General features: G+C 45.3%; 1 protein-coding gene across 4 annotated transcripts in view; it reads left to right on the top strand.

Annotated features, from left to right (window-relative positions):
• The window catches only part of LOC149984272 (uncharacterized), a 73,596-nt gene that overhangs the window by 6,213 nt on the left and 51,057 nt on the right, over window positions 1–16,326 (top strand). The window lies entirely within an intron of this gene.

The raw sequence follows: 16,326 nt of genomic DNA, 5'->3' as shown, positions 1-16,326 counted from the left end.
ATGATATAATACTATACTATATGATACTATACTATGTGATACAACACTATACTATACTATCTGATACTATACTATGTGATACAACACTATACTATACTATATGATACAACACTTGACTCTACTATATGATACAACACTATACTATACTATATGATACAACACTTGACTCTACTATATGATACAACACTATACTATACTATATGATACAACACTATAGAATGCAATAGAATGCCTACTTCATCAATTCAATCATATTGCGTAGCAACAGGCACGGCATCAGTCTTTTCTCATCATGCATAGTCCTTATATATTATCACTATCCACTAGACCAGGGGTGTCAAAGTCAAATGGACGGAGGGCCAAATAAAAAAATCAGCTACAAGACGAGGGCCGGACTGTTCGAATGTTCATTGAAAAATTTTTAAATGACGCATATAGTCTAGTGAACCTAATTGAACCTACTGAAAACCTAACAAATATATTACAATATGATCAGATAAATAAAGCAATATTTTCTTATGGCTCTGTCAGTAATCTTTAATTTTCAACAGACACAAAAGACAAATTTCCTTTATATAAATATCCCCATAACATGAACATTAAATGAAAGAAACCGGTATTCAAGGCACCATCAGTAGACTATATTTTCTATTTTAGCAAAAGTGGGCTAAATTTACTTCAAAGAAAAAACAATAATAGCAATTTTCTATCATCCACTCAACTGAAATATTTTTAAAATATAATTGGATTGAAATACAAAAAAATAAAGTGCAAAAATCTATTAATCAAAAACAACACTTTGTTTAAGGAGAAGTAACATGCAGTGAAAACAAATATTAAATTTTAACTTTTAAACTTGAACTGAGTAAAAACTCTAAATATGTGATTGCACAGTAATGTTCACTTGTTTGAGGTTGAGGGTGATACTTGGTGGTGTCCCATCTTTTCCACAAGTTCATCAATGTTCGGGGTAAGGCTCTGAGCTGAAGAAATCCTCAGAATTGAGTGGAGGTGTTCAGCAGTAAGTCGACTTCTGTGTGATGTTTTGTTCAGGTTCATCAAAGAAAACAGTTGTTCACACAGGTATGTGCTGCCAAACATAGACAACGTTTGAGCAGCCTGGATGCGCAGCTGGGGCATTGTGCCGGGGAGGAAACGGGCGAACTCCGCAGCACCCACTGCCGCATATTTTGCCCTCAGTGCATCATTGCATTGGAGGTCAATCAACTCCATTTGGAGGTTTGGTGGTGAGCTTTCCACGTCAACAGCAAATGGGTTACCGAGCAGTTCCAACCTGCTTTTTTGTGCTTCAAAGTCAGCAAATCGGCGTCGAAAGTCAGCGGCAAGCATACCTATTTTATCAGCCAACTGTGTGCTCGGGAACGCACTGGTAGAGAGCTTCTCTTTCATGGTCTGGCAGCTGGGAAAGTGGCTCAAATTTTCTTTCCGCATCTGCGTCTCCCACAGAGTCAGTTTGGTTTTAAATGCCTTCACTGTACTGTACATATCAGAGATGACACGATCCCGACCCTGCAGCTGCAAGTTTATTGCATTCAGATGACTCGTAATGTCACACAGAAAAGCCATTTCACACAGAAACATTTCGTCTCGGAGTTGTGTTGTGTCTTTCCCTTTGCTGTCCAAGAACAGACAAATCTCCTCACGAAGCTCGAAACATCTTTGAAGCACCTTTCCCTGGCTTAGCCATCGCACCTCTGTGTGATAAGGCAAATCACCATGCTCCGTTTCTAACTCCGTCAGAAATGCCTTGAACTGGCGGTGATTCAAACCTTTGGCTCTGATAAAGTTAACTGTGCGCGTGATGATGCTCATTACATGCTCCATTTTCAAGGCTTTACCGCACAACGCTTCCTGGTGTATGATACAATGATAAGCTGTCAGCTCACCTGTCGCGTTTTCCTCTTGCATCTTTTCCCGTATCTTCGCCACCAGTCCGCTCCTGTGTCCACACATCGCAGGTGCTCCGTCGGTTGTCAAACCCACGAGTTTTTCCCAAGGCAGCTCCATCTCATTTACACATCTTGACACCTCTTCATACAAATCATGCCCCGTAGTTGTGCCATGCATAGGACGTAAAGCCAAAAACTCCTCTGTCACGCTTAGGTTGGAGTCCACTCCGCGGATGAAAATTGACAACTGGGCAATGTCAGAAATGTCGGTGCTCTCATCCACAGCCAAGGAATATGCAATAAAATCTTTTCCCTTTTTCACAAGCTGCTCTTTTAGATTGATGGACAACTGGTCTACTCTCTCGGCAATGGTGTTTCTGCTCAGACTCACATTTAAAAAGAGTTGCCTTTTTTCTGGGCAAACTTCGTCACAAACTTTAATCATGCAGTTTTTGATGAAATCCCCCTCCGTAAATGGCCGGGCTGATTTAGCGATCTCTTCTGCCAAAATAAAACTGGCCTTGACAGTTGCGTCCGCGTGTGTGTCCGCGTGTTTCGTTTCATAATGTCGTCTCAGATTATACTCTTTCAGTACCGCCACACTTTCTCCACACAGAAGACACACAGGTTTTCCAGCTACCTTCGTGAACATATACTCCGACTCCCACCTTGTTTGAAACCCCCGGTTCTCAGTATCCACCTTCCGTTTTGCCATTTTTGATGGGTATCTGAAAGTTAATTTTACTGTGATGCTGACGACTGCTGTGCCAATAAATATTGAAATGAAGCAGCCTACTGCTCGGTGCGTCACCTTTGCATTGTGGGAAATGTAGTATTGGTGCGTGTAAAAGATCTGCGGGCTGCCGGCTTGCTGCGGGCCGGTTCTAATAATAAATCAAGATCATCCCAGGGGCCGTAAAAAACCTTCTTGCGGGCCAGATGTGGCCCGCGGGCCTTGACTCTGACATATGTGCACTAGACAGTATTCCATTAGTCTCTGTAGGACACAGTCAGCCATCTCCCTCTATATCTCTCTCTGTGTTACTACTGTAGGACACAGTCAGCCATCTCCCTCTATGTCTCACTACTGTAGGACACAGTCAGCCATCTCTCTCTATATCTCTCTGTGTCACTACTGTAGGTCACAGTCAGCCATCTCTCTCTATAATATCTCTGTGTCACTACTGTAGGTCACAGTCAGCCATCTCCCTCTATATCTCTCTCTGTGTCAGTACTGTAGGACACAGTCAGCCATCTCTCTCTATATCTCTCTGTGTCAGTACTGTAGGACACAGTCAGCCATCTCTCTCTGTGTCACTACTGTAGGACACAGTCAGCCATCTCCCTCTATAATATCTCTGTGTCACTACTGTAGGACACAGTCAGCCATCTCCCTCTATATCTCTCTCTGTGTCAGTACTGTAGGACACAGTCAGCCATCTCCCTCTATATCTCTCTCTGTGTCAGTACTGTAGGACACAGTCAGCCATCTCCCTCTATATCTCTCTCTGTGTCACTACTGTAGGACACAGTCAGCCATCTCCCTCTATTTTTCTCTCTGTGTCAGTAACGTAGGACACAGTCAGCCATCTTTCAGAGGCCTGTGATGTGGTTAGAAGAGTCATGCTGGCATCACATGATGCCAGAGAGAATCAGTGGCTACACAGACTGGGATCTGTGAATGTGTGACCAATCAATTGGATGAGGGGATTCAGGGTCTGAAGAGAGACAGACAGAGTCCTACAGACAGACAGACAGACAGAAACTGATACTAAACATGATATAGACTCACTTTATTTTATTTATTTTATTTTACCTTTATTTAACCAGAGCAAGTCAGTTAAGAACAAATTCTTATTTTCAATGACGGCCTAGGAACAGTGGGTTAACTGCCTGTTCAGGGGCAGAACGACAGATTTGTACCTTGTCAGATCGGGGATTCGAACTTGCAACCTTTCGGTTACTAGTCCAACGCTCTAATCACTAGGCTACCCTAGACTCATACTAAACATGATAACGACTCATACTAAACATGATATGGACTCATACTAAACATGATATAGACTCATACTAAACATGATAACGACTCATACTAAACATGATATAGACTCATACTAAACATGATAACGACTCATACTAAACATGATAACGACTCATACTAAACATGATATAGACTCATACTAAACATGATATAGACTCATACTAAACATGATATGGACTCATACTAAACATGTAAACAGGGGATAGATACAGACTCATACTAAACATGTAAACAGGGGATAGATACAGACTCATACTAAACATGTAAACAGGGGATAGATACAGACTCATACTAAACATGTAAACAGGGGATAGATACAGACTCATACTAAACATGTAAACAGGGGATAGATACAGACTCATACTAAACATGTAAACAGGGGATAGATACAGACTCATACTAAGCATGTAAACAGGGGATAGATATAGACTCATACTAAACATGTAAACAGGGGATAGATACAGACTCATACTAAACATGTAAACAGGGGATAGATACAGACTCATGCTAAACATGTAAACAGGGGATAGATACAGACTCATACTAAACATGTAAACAGGGGATAGATACAGACTCATACTAAACATATAAACAGGGGATAGATACAGACTCATACTAAACATGTAAACAGGGGATAGATACAGACTCATACTAAACATGTAAACAGGGGATAGATACAGACTCATACTAAACATGTAAACAGGGGATAGATACAGACTCATACTAAACATGTAAACAGGGGATAGATACAGACTCATACTAAACATGTAAACAGGGGATAGATACAGACTCATACTAAACATGTAAACAGGGGATAGATACAGACTCATACTAAACATGTAAACAGGGGATAGATACAGACTCATACTAAACATGATATAGACTCATACTAAACATGATATAGACTCATACTAAACATGATATAGACTCATACTAAACATGATATGGACTCATACTAAACATGTAAACAGGGGATAGATACAGACTCATACTAAACATGTAAACAGGGGATAGATACAGACTCATACTAAACATGTAAACAGGGGATAGATACAGACTCATACTAAACATGTAAACAGGGGATAGATACAGACTCATACTAAACATGTAAACAGGGGATAGATACAGACTCATACTAAACATGTAAACAGGGGATAGATACAGACTCATACTAAACATGATATAGACTCATACTAAACATGATATAGACTCATACTAAACATGATATAGACTCATACTAAACATGATATGGACTCATACTAAACATGTAAACAGGGGATAGATACAGACTCATACTAAACATGTAAACAGGGGATAGATACAGACTCATACTAAACATTTAAACAGGGGATAGATACAGACTCATACTAAACATGTAAACAGGGGATAGATACAGACTCATACTAAACATGTAAACAGGGGATAGATATAGACTCATACTAAACATGTAAACAGGGGATAGATACAGACTCATACTAAACATGTAAACAGGGGATAGATATAGACTCATACTAAACATGTAAACAGGGGATAGATACAGACTCATACTAAACATGATATAGGCTCATACTAAACATGTAAACAGGGGATAGATACAGACTCATACTAAACATGTAAACAGGGGATAGATACAGACTCATACTAAACATGTAAACAGGGGATAGATACAGACTCATACTAAACATGTAAACAGGGGATAGATACAAACTCATACTAAACATGTAAACAGGGGATAGATACAGACTCATACTAAACATGTAAACAGGGGATAGATACAGACTCATACAAAACATGTAAACAGGGGATAGATACAGACTCATACTAAACATGTAAACAGGGGATAGATACAGACTCATACTAAACATGTAAACAGGGGATAGATACAGACTCATACTAAACATGTAAACAGGGGATAGATACAGACTCATACTAAACATGTAAACAGGGGATAGATACAGACTCATACTAAACATGTAAACAGGGGATAGATACAGACTCATACTAAACATGTAAACAGGGGATAGATACAGACTCATACTAAACAGACCTTTCACTTAACAGAGTAACACAACATCTCCTCACATAGGTCTGGATTTAAAGCATGACTGAAGCATAGAAACTGAATGTGCGTGTGTACATGCAGAGGGTGTGTGTGTGTGTGTGTGTGTGTGTGTACATGCAGAGGGTGTGTGTGTGTGTGTGTGTGTGTGTGTGTGTGTGTACATGCAGAGGGTGTGTGTGTGTGTGTGTGTGTGTACATGCAGAGTGTGTGTGTGTGTCTGTACATGCAGAGGGTGTGTGTGTGTACATGCAGAGTGTGTGTGTGTGTGTGTTTGTGTGTGTGTGTGTACATGCAGAGTGTGTGTGTGTGTGTGTGTGTACATGCAGAGGGTGTGTGTGTGTGTGTGTGTGTGTGAGACAGTGATTGTGGGTGAAGCATGTACTGTAGGCCCCTGTACTGTAGGCCCCTGTACTGTAGGCCCCTGTACTGTAGGCCCCTGTACTGTAGGCCCCTGTACTGTATGACCTAGTCATCTGTCAGGATTCCATGTTGGACCAGTACTATGAATATAAACAGTACAGTCTGTTCACTAACTATTTATGAAGAGGAACTATGCCCAATGTTAAAACTATTCCATGTTCAAAACCCTCCCAGCTTCTAGAATTCACTTGTTGTTGTTCCCCAGGGTTCTGATGGTTCTGTGTGAGTCCACAGTGTTCTATATTAATGATAGTCAGACCACATCAGCTTCTAGAATTCACTTGTTGTTGTTCCCCAGGGTTCTGATGGTTCTGTGTGAGTCCACAGTGTTCTATATGAATGAATGATAGTCAGACCACATCCGCTTCTAGAATTCACTTGTTGTTGTTCCCCAGGGTTCTGATGGTTCTGTGTGAGTCCACAGTGTTCTATATTAATGATAGTCAGACCACATCAGCTTCTAGAATTCACTTGTTGTTGTTCCCCAGGGTTCTGATGGTTCTGTGTGAGTCCACAGTGTTCTATATTAATGATAGTCAGACCACATCAGCTTCTAGAATTCACTTGTTGTTGTTCCCCAGGGTTCTGATGGTTCTGTGTGAGTCCACAGTGTTCTATATTAATGATAGTCAGACCACATCAGCTTCTAGAATTCACTTGTTGTTCCCCAGGGTTCTGATGGTTCTGTGTGAGTCCACAGTGTTCTATATGAATGAATGATAGTCAGACCACATCAGCTTCTAGAATTCACTTGTTGTTCCCCAGGGTTCTGATGGTTCTGTGTGAGTCCACAGTGTTCTATATTAATGATAGTCAGACCACATCAGCTTCTAGAATTCACTTGTTGTTCCCCAGGGTTCTGATGGTTCTGTGTGAGTCCACAGTGTTCTATATGAATGATAGTCAGACCACATCAGCTTCTAGAATTCACTTGTTGTTGTTCCCCAGGGTTCTGATGGTTCTGTGTGAGTCCACAGTGTTCTATATTAATGATAGTCAGACCACATCAGCTTCTAGAACTCACTTGTTGTTGTTCCCCAGGGTTCTGATGGTTCTGTGTGAGTCCACAGTGTTCTATATGAATGAATGATAGTCAGACCACATCAGCTTCTAGAATTCACTTGTTGTTCCCCAGGGTTCTGATGGTTCTGTGTGAGTCCACAGTGTTCTATATGAATGATAGTCAGACCACATCAGCTTCTAGAATTCACTTGTTGTTCCACCAGTGTTCTGATGGTTCTGTGTGAGTCCACAGTGTTCTATATTAATGACTGGAATGTTGGTCTGGCATAGCCTGGCGATGTGCAGGGAGGGGTTAGCTCCATTGTAAAAGCTGTTTTCTCCTCTCAGCCACATCCTGCTGCCACAGTTTAGTTTATAGACAGTTATACAAAGCCTGTGGTTGTCTCAAAGAGCTCCCTATTTCCTATGGGCCCTGGTCAAAAGTAGTGCACTAGTCAAAAGTAGTGCACTGCTGTATGTAGGGAATAGGGTGCCATGCATCCTGTGTCTTCAGGCTACCAGGAGTTACCACCAAGCATCCTGTGTCTTCAGGCTACCAGGGCCTACCACTAAGCATCCTGGGTCTTCGGGGCTACCAGGGTTTGCCACCAAGCATCCTGTGTCTTCGGGCTACCAGGGTTTGCCACCAAGCATCCTGTGTCTTCGGGGCTACCAGGGCCTACCACTAAGCATCCTGGGTCTTCGGACTACCAGGGTTTGCCACTAAGCATCCTGGGTCTTCGGACTACCAGGGTTTGCCACTAAGCATCCTGGGTCTTCGGACTACCAGGGCCTACCACTAAGCATCCTGGGTCTTCGGACTACCAGGGTTTGCCACTAAGCATCCTGGGTCTTCGGACTACCAGGGCCTACCACTAAGCATCCTGGGTCTTCGGACTACCAGGGTTTGCCACCAAGCATCCTGTGTCTTCGGACTACCAGGGTTTACCACTAAGCATCCTGGGTCTTCGGACTACCAGGGTTTGCCACTAAGCATCCTGTGTCTTCGGGCTACCAGGGCCTACCACTAAGCATCCTGGGTCTTCGGACTACCAGGAGTTACCACTAAGCATCCTGTGTCTTCAGGCTACCAGGGCCTACCACTAAGCATCCTGTGTCTTCAGGCTACCAGGGCCTACCACTAAGCATCCTGTGTCTTCAGGCTACCAGGGCCTACCACTAAGCATCCTGGGTCTTCGGGCTACCAGGGCCTACCACTAAGCATCCTGGGTCTTCGGGCTACCAGGGCCTACCACTAAGCATCCTGGGTCTTCGGGCTACCAGGGCCTACCACTAAGCATCCTGGGTCTTCGGACTACCAGGGTTTGCCACTAAGCATCCTGGGACCCAGCCGGATATTTGCATGCATATTTGTCCACATACTTTAGATGTTTGTCGAGCAGAAACATCTCCGTCGTCCTTCCAGCCCCACCCTGAGGAATGTACGTGACATTGTAACTCTGTACAGCGTACACACACACACACACACACACACAGAGAGAGAAACATCTCCATCGTTGGCTGGTTGGTTGAGTCTCCTATTAATAGAGAGAGACCACCATGACACGGTCACCTTCACACACACTCACATTAACAGAGAGAGAGAGAGACACACACACACACACACACACACACACTGTCCAGTCCTACAGTAGCAGGAGATGGCTGCTCCTGTGTGTTTATTATATGTCTACCAGCCTGCCTCTGTCTTTTACTGTCTGTCTGTCTGCCAGCCTGTCTCCTCTGTGTTTTACTGTCTGTCTACCAGCCTGTCTCCTCTGTGTTTTCCTGTCTGTCTACCAGCCTGTCTCCTCTGTGTTTTACTGTCTGTCTGTCTGTCTGTCTGTCTGTCTCCTCTGTGTTTTACTGTCTGTCTACCAGCCTGTCTCCTCTGTGTCTTACTGTCTGTCTGCCAGCCTGTCTCCTCTGTGTCTTACTGTCTGTCTACCAGCCTGTCTTCTCTGTGTTTTGCTGTCTGTCTACCAGCCTGTCTCCTCTGTCTTACTGTCTGTCTACCAGCCTGTCTTCTCTGTGTTTTACTGTCTGTCTGCCTGTCTCCTCTGTGTCTTACTGTCTGTCTACCAGCCTGTCTCCTCTGTGTTTTACTGTCTGTCTGTCTGTCTCCTCTGTGTTTTACTGTCTGTCTACCAGCCTGTCTCCTCTGTGTCTTACTGTCTGTCTGCCAGCCTGTCTCCTCTGTGTCTTACTGTCTGTCTACCAGCCTGTCTTCTCTGTGTTTTACTGTCTGTCTACCAGCCTGTCTCCTCTGTGTTTTACTGTCTGTCTGTCTCCTCTGTGTCTTACTGTCTGTCTGCCAGCCTGTCTCCTCTGTGTCTTACTGTCTGTCTACCAGCCTGTCTTCTCTGTGTTTTACTGTCTGTCTGCCTGTCTCCTCTGTGTCTTACTGTCTGTCTACCAGCCTGTCTCCTCTGTGTTTTACTGTCTGTCTGCCAGCCTGTCTCCTCTGTGTCTTACTGTCTGTCTACCAGCCTGTCTCCTCTGTGTCTTACTGTCTGTCTGCCAGCCTGTCTGGAGAACTGTAAGCCTCTAGTCTCTTGTTGATACAGGTCCTTCTGGAATATTCATCCCTCACTGCCAAGAAGAGCATCAGCCTCCGTCTCAGTTTAACCTCTGAGCTACACGGGTGGTAGCCTCTCTCTCTCTCTCTCTCTCTCTCTCTCTCTCTCTCTCTCTCTCTCTCTCTCTCTCTCTCTCTCTCTCTCTCTCTCTCTCTCTCTCTCTCTCTCTCTCTCTCTCTCTCTCTCTCTCTCTCTCTCTCTCTTCTCTCTCTCTCTCTCTCTCTCTCTCTCTCTCTCTCTCTCTCTCTCTCTCTCTCTCTCTCTCTCTCTCTCTCTCTCTCTCTCTCTCTCTCTCTCTCTCTCTCTCTCTCTCTCTCTCTCTCTCTCTCTCTCTCTCTCTCTCTCTCTCTCTCTCTCTCTCTCTCTCTCTCTCTCTCCTCTCTCTCTCTCTCTCTCTCTCTCTCTCTCTCTCTCTCTCTCTGTGTGTGTGTTCATGTTTGGGTCAGGAATAAACTGGACAGCGCCTGTCCCATCCTGCCATTGTCCTGGTCTCATTCCAGCTCCACAGACAGAGTAGTTCTCTAAGGGATATATTGACCAGAGTAGTTTCTCTAAGGGGTATAATGACCAGAGTAGTTTCTCTAAGGGATATAATGACCAGAGTAGTTTCTCTAAGGGATATATTGACCAGACAGAGTAGTTTCTCTAAGGGATATATTGACCAGACAGAGTAGTTTCTCTAAGGGATATATTGACCAGACAGAGTAGTTCTCTAAGGGATATATTGACCAGAGTAGTTTCTCTAAGGGATATATTGACCAGACAGAGTAGTTTCTCTAAGGGATATATTGACCAGAGTAGTTTCTCTAAGGGGTATAATGACCAGAGTAGTTTCTCTAAGGGATATATTGACCAGACAGAGTAGTTTCTCTAAGGGATATATTGACCAGACAGAGTAGTTTCTCTAAGGGATATATTGACCAGACAGAGTAGTTTCTCTAAGGGATATATTGACCAGAGTAGTTTCTCTAAGGGATATATTGACCAGACAGAGTAGTTTCTCTAAGGGGTATAATGACCAGAGTAGTTTCTCTAAGGGATATATTGACCAGACAGAGTAGTTTCTCTAAGGGATATATTGACCAGATAGAGTAGTTTCTCTAAGGGATATATTGACCAGACAGAGTAGTTTCTCTAAGGGATATATTGACCAGACAGAGTAGTTTCTCTAAGGGATATATTGACCAGACAGAGTAGTTTCGGGTAGCCTAGTGGTTAGGGGGGGGGGGGGGGGGGGGCTAGTGGTTAGAGGGGGGGGGGGGGGGGGGGGCTAGTGGTTAGGGGGGCTAGTGGTTAGAGCGTTGGACTAGTAACTGACAAGGTACAAATCTGTCGTTCTGCCCCTGAACAGGCAGTTAACCCACTGTTCCTAGACCAGTTAACCCACTGTTCCTAGACCAGTTAACCCACTGTTCCTAGACCAGTTAACCCACTGTTCCTAGACCAGTTAACCCACTGTTCCTAGACCAGTTAACCCACTGTTCCTAGACCAGTTAAGTTAACCCACTGTTCCTAGACCAGTTAACCCACTGTTCCTAGACCAGTTAACCCACTGTTCCTATACCAGTTAACCTACTGTTCCTAGACCAGTTAACCCACTGTTCCTAGACCAGTTAACCCACTGTTCCTAGACCAGTTAACCCACTGTTCCTAGACCAGTTAACCCACTGTTCCTAGACCAGTTAACCCACTGTTCCTAGACCAGTTAACCCACTGTTCCTAGACCAGTTAACCCACTGTTCCTAGACCAGTTAACCCACTGTTCCCCTGAACAAGGCAGTTAACCCACTGTTCCCCTGAACAAGGCAGTTAACCCACTGTTCCCCTGAACAAGGCAGTTAACCCACTGTTCCCCTGAACAAGGCAGTTAACCCACTGTTCCCCTGAACAAGGCAGTTAACCCACTGTTCCCCTGAACAAGACAGTTAACCCACTGTTCCCCTGAACAAGGCAGTTAACCCACTGTTCCCCTGAACAAGGCAGTTAACCCACTGTTCCCCTGAACAAGGCAGTTAACCCACTGTTCCCCTGAACAAGGCAGTTAACCCACTGTTCCCCTGAACAAGACAGTTAACCCACTGTTCCCCTGAACAAGGCAGTTAACCCACTGTTCCCCTGAACAAGGCAGTTAACCCACTGTTCCCCTGAACAAGGCAGTTAACCCACTGTTCCTAGACCAGTTAACCCACTGTTCCTAGACCAGTCAACCCACTGTTCCTAGACCAGTTAACCCACTGTTCCTAGACCAGTTAACCCACTGTTCCTAGACCAGTTAAGTTAACCCACTGTTCCTAGACCAGTTAACCCACTGTTCCTAGACCAGTTAACCCACTGTTCCTAGACCAGTTAACCCACTGTTCCTAGACCAGTTAACCCACTGTTCCTAGACCAGTTAACCCACTGTTCCTAGACCAGTTAACCCACTGTTCCTAGACCAGTTAACCCACTGTTCCTAGACCAGTTAACCCACTGTTCCTAGACCAGTTAACCCACTGTTCCTAGACCAGTTAACCCACTGTTCCCCTGAACAAGGCAGTTAACCCACTGTTCCCCTGAACAAGGCAGTTAACCCACTGTTCCCCTGAACAAGGCAGTTAACCCACTGTTCCCCTGAACAAGGCAGTTAACCCACTGTTCCCCTGAACAAGACAGTTAACCCACTGTTCCCCTGAACAAGGCAGTTAACCCACTGTTCCCCTGAACAAGGCAGTTAACCCACTGTTTCCCTGAACAAGGCAGTTAACCCACTGTTCCCCTGAACAAGACAGTTAACCCACTGTTCCCCTGAACAAGGCAGTTAACCCACTGTTCCCCTGAACAAGACAGTTAACCCACTGTTCCTAGACCAGTTAACCCACTGTTCCTAGACCAGTTAACCCACTGTTCCTAGACCAGTTAACCCACTGTTCCTAGACCAGTTAACCCACTGGTCCTAGACCAGTTAACCAACTGTCCCTAGACCAGTTAAGTTAACCCACTGTTCCTAGACCAGTTAACCCACTGTTCCTAGACCAGTTAACCCACTGTTCCTAGACCGGTTAACCCACTGTTCCTAGACCAGTTAACCTACTGTTCCTAGACCAGTTAACCCACTGTTCCTAGACCAGTTAACCCACTGTTCCTAGACCAGTTAACCCACTGTTCCTAGACCAGTTAACCCACTGTTCCTAGACCAGTTAACCCACTGTTCCTAGACCAGTTAACCCACTGTTCCCCTGAACAAGGCAGTTAACCCACTGTTCCCCTGAACAAGACAGTTAACCCACTGTTCCCCTGAACAAGGCAGTTAACCCACTGTTCCCCTGAACAAGGCAGTTAACACACTGTTCCCCTGAACAAGGCAGTTAACCCACTGTTCCCCTGAACAAGACAGTTAACCCACTGTTCCCCTGAACAAGGCAGTTAACCCACTGTTCCCCTGAACAAGGCAGTTAACCCACTGTTCCCCTGAACAAGGCAGTTAACCCACTGTTCCCCTGAACAAGGCAGTTAACCCACTGTTCCCCTGAACAAGGCAGTTAACCCACTGTTCCCCTGAACAAGACAGTTAACCCACTGTTCCCCTGAACAAGGCAGTTAACCCACTGTTCCCCTGAACAAGGCAGTTAACCCACTGTTCCCCTGAACAAGGCAGTTAACCCACTGTTCCTAGACCAGTTAACCCACTGTTCCTAGACCAGTTAACCCACTGTTCCTAGACCAGTTAAGTTAACCCACTGTTCCTAGACCAGTTAACCCACTGTTCCTAGACCAGTTAAGTTAACCCACTGTTCCTAGACCAGTTAACCCACTGTTCCTAGACCAGTTAACCCACTGTTCCTAGACCAGTTAACCCACTGTTCCTAGACCAGTTAACCCACTGTTCCTAGACCAGTTAACCCACTGTTCCTAGACCAGTTAACCTACTGTTCCTAGACCAGTTAACCCACTGTTCCTAGACCAGTTAACCCACTGTTCCTAGACCAGTTAACCCACTGTTCCTAGACCAGTTAACCCACTGTTCCTAGACCAGTTAACCCACTGTTCCTAGACCAGTTAACCCACTGTTCCCCTGAACAAGGCAGTTAACCCACTGTTCCCCTGAACAAGGCAGTTAACCCACTGTTCCCCTGAACAAGGCAGTTAACCCACTGTTCCCCTGAACAAGGCAGTTAACCCACTGTTCCCCTGAACAAGGCAGTTAACCCACTGTTCCCCTGAACAAGACAGTTAACCCACTGTTCCCCTGAACAAGGCAGTTAACCCACTGTTCCCCTGAACAAGGCAGTTAACCCACTGTTCCCCTGAACAAGGCAGTTAACCCACTGTTCCTAGACCAGTTAACCCACTGTTCCTAGACCAGTTAACCCACTGTTCCTAGACAAGTTAACCCACTGTTCCTAGACCAGTTAACCCACTGTTCCTAGACCAGTTAACCCACTGTTCCTAGACCAGTTAACCCACTGTTCCTAGACCAGTTAACCCACTGTTCCTAGACCAGTTAACCCACTGTTCCCCTGAACAAGGCAGTTAACCCACTGTTCCCCTGAACAAGGCAGTTAACCCACTGTTCCCCTGAACAAGGCAGTTAACCCACTGTTCCCCTGAACAAGGCAGTTAACCCACTGTTCCCCTGAACAAGGCAGTTAACCCACTGTTCCCCTGAACAAGACAGTTAACCCACTGTTCCCCTGAACAAGGCAGTTAACCCACTGTTCCCCTGAACAAGGCAGTTAACCCACTGTTCCCCTGAACAAGGCAGTTAACCCACTGTTCCCCTGAACAAGGCAGTTAACCCACTGTTCCCCTGAACAAGACAGTTAACCCACTGTTCCCCTGAACAAGGCAGTTAACCCACTGTTCCCCTGAACAAGGCAGTTAACCCACTGTTCCCCTGAACAAGGCAGTTAACCCACTGTTCCTAGACCAGTTAACCCACTGTTCCTAGACCAGTTAACCCACTGTTCCTAGACCAGTTAACCCACTGTTCCTAGACCAGTTAACCCACTGTTCCTAGACCAGTTAAGTTAACCCACTGTTCCTAGACCAGTTAACCCACTGTTCCTAGACCAGTTAACCCACTGTTCCTAGACCAGTTAACCCACTGTTCCTAGACCAGTTAACCCACTGTTCCTAGACCAGTTAACCCACTGTTCCTAGACCAGTTAACCCACTGTTCCTAGACCAGTTAACCCACTGTTCCTAGACCAGTTAACCCACTGTTCCTAGACCAGTTAACCCACTGTTCCCCTGAACAAGGCAGTTAACCCACTGTTCCCCTGAACAAGGCAGTTAACCCACTGTTCCCCTGAACAAGGCAGTTAACCCACTGTTCCCCTGAACAAGACAGTTAACCCACTGTTCCCCTGAACAAGGCAGTTAACCCACTGTTCCCCTGAACAAGGCAGTTAACCCACTGTTTCCCTGAACAAGGCAGTTAACCCACTGTTCCCCTGAACAAGACAGTTAACCCACTATTCCCCTGAACAAGGCAGTTAACCCACTGTTCCCCTGAACAAGACAGTTAACCCACTGTTCCTAGACCAGTTAACCCACTGTTCCTAGACCAGTTAACCCACTGTTCCTAGACCAGTTAACCCACTGTTCCTAGACCAGTTAACCCACTGTTCCTAGACCAGTTAACCCACTGTCCCTAGACCAGTTAAGTTAACCCACTGTTCCTAGACCAGTTAACCCACTGTTCCTAGACCAGTTAACCCACTGTTCCTAGACCGGTTAACCCACTGTTCCTAGACCAGTTAACCTACTGTTCCTAGACCAGTTAACCCACTGTTCCTAGACCAGTTAACCCACTGTTCCTAGACCAGTTAACCCACTGTTCCTAGACCAGTTAACCCACTGTTCCTAGACCAGTTAACCCACTGTTCCTAGACCAGTTAACCCACTGTTCCTAGACCAGTTAACCCACTGTTCCCCTGAACAAGGCAGTTAACCCACTGTTCCCCTGAACAAGACAGTTAACCCACTGTTCCCCTGAACAAGGCAGTTAACCCACTGTTCCCCTGAACAAGGCAGTTAACCCACTGTTCCCCTGAACAAGGCAGTTAACCCACTGTTCCCCTGAACAAGGCAGTTAACCCACTGTTCCCCTGAACAAGGCAGTTAACCCACTGTTCCCCTGAACAAGGCAGTTAACCCACTGTTCCCCTGAACAAGGCAGTTAACCCACTGTTCCCCTGAACAAGACAGTTAACCCACTGTTCCCCTGAACAAGGCAGTTAACCCACTGTTCCCCTGAACAAGGCAGTTAACCCACTGTTCCCCTGAACAAGGCAGTTAACCCACTGTTCCCCTGAACAAGGCAGTTAACCC

The sequence above is a fragment of the Oncorhynchus mykiss genome, chromosome 3 (genome assembly GCF_057628025.1).
Source record: "Oncorhynchus mykiss isolate SJ-2025 chromosome 3, ASM5762802v1, whole genome shotgun sequence".
Classification (NCBI taxonomy): domain Eukaryota; kingdom Metazoa; phylum Chordata; class Actinopteri; order Salmoniformes; family Salmonidae; genus Oncorhynchus; species Oncorhynchus mykiss.
The sequence above is the reverse complement of the archived record's forward strand: the minus strand, read 5'-3'. Positions and strand labels throughout refer to the sequence as shown.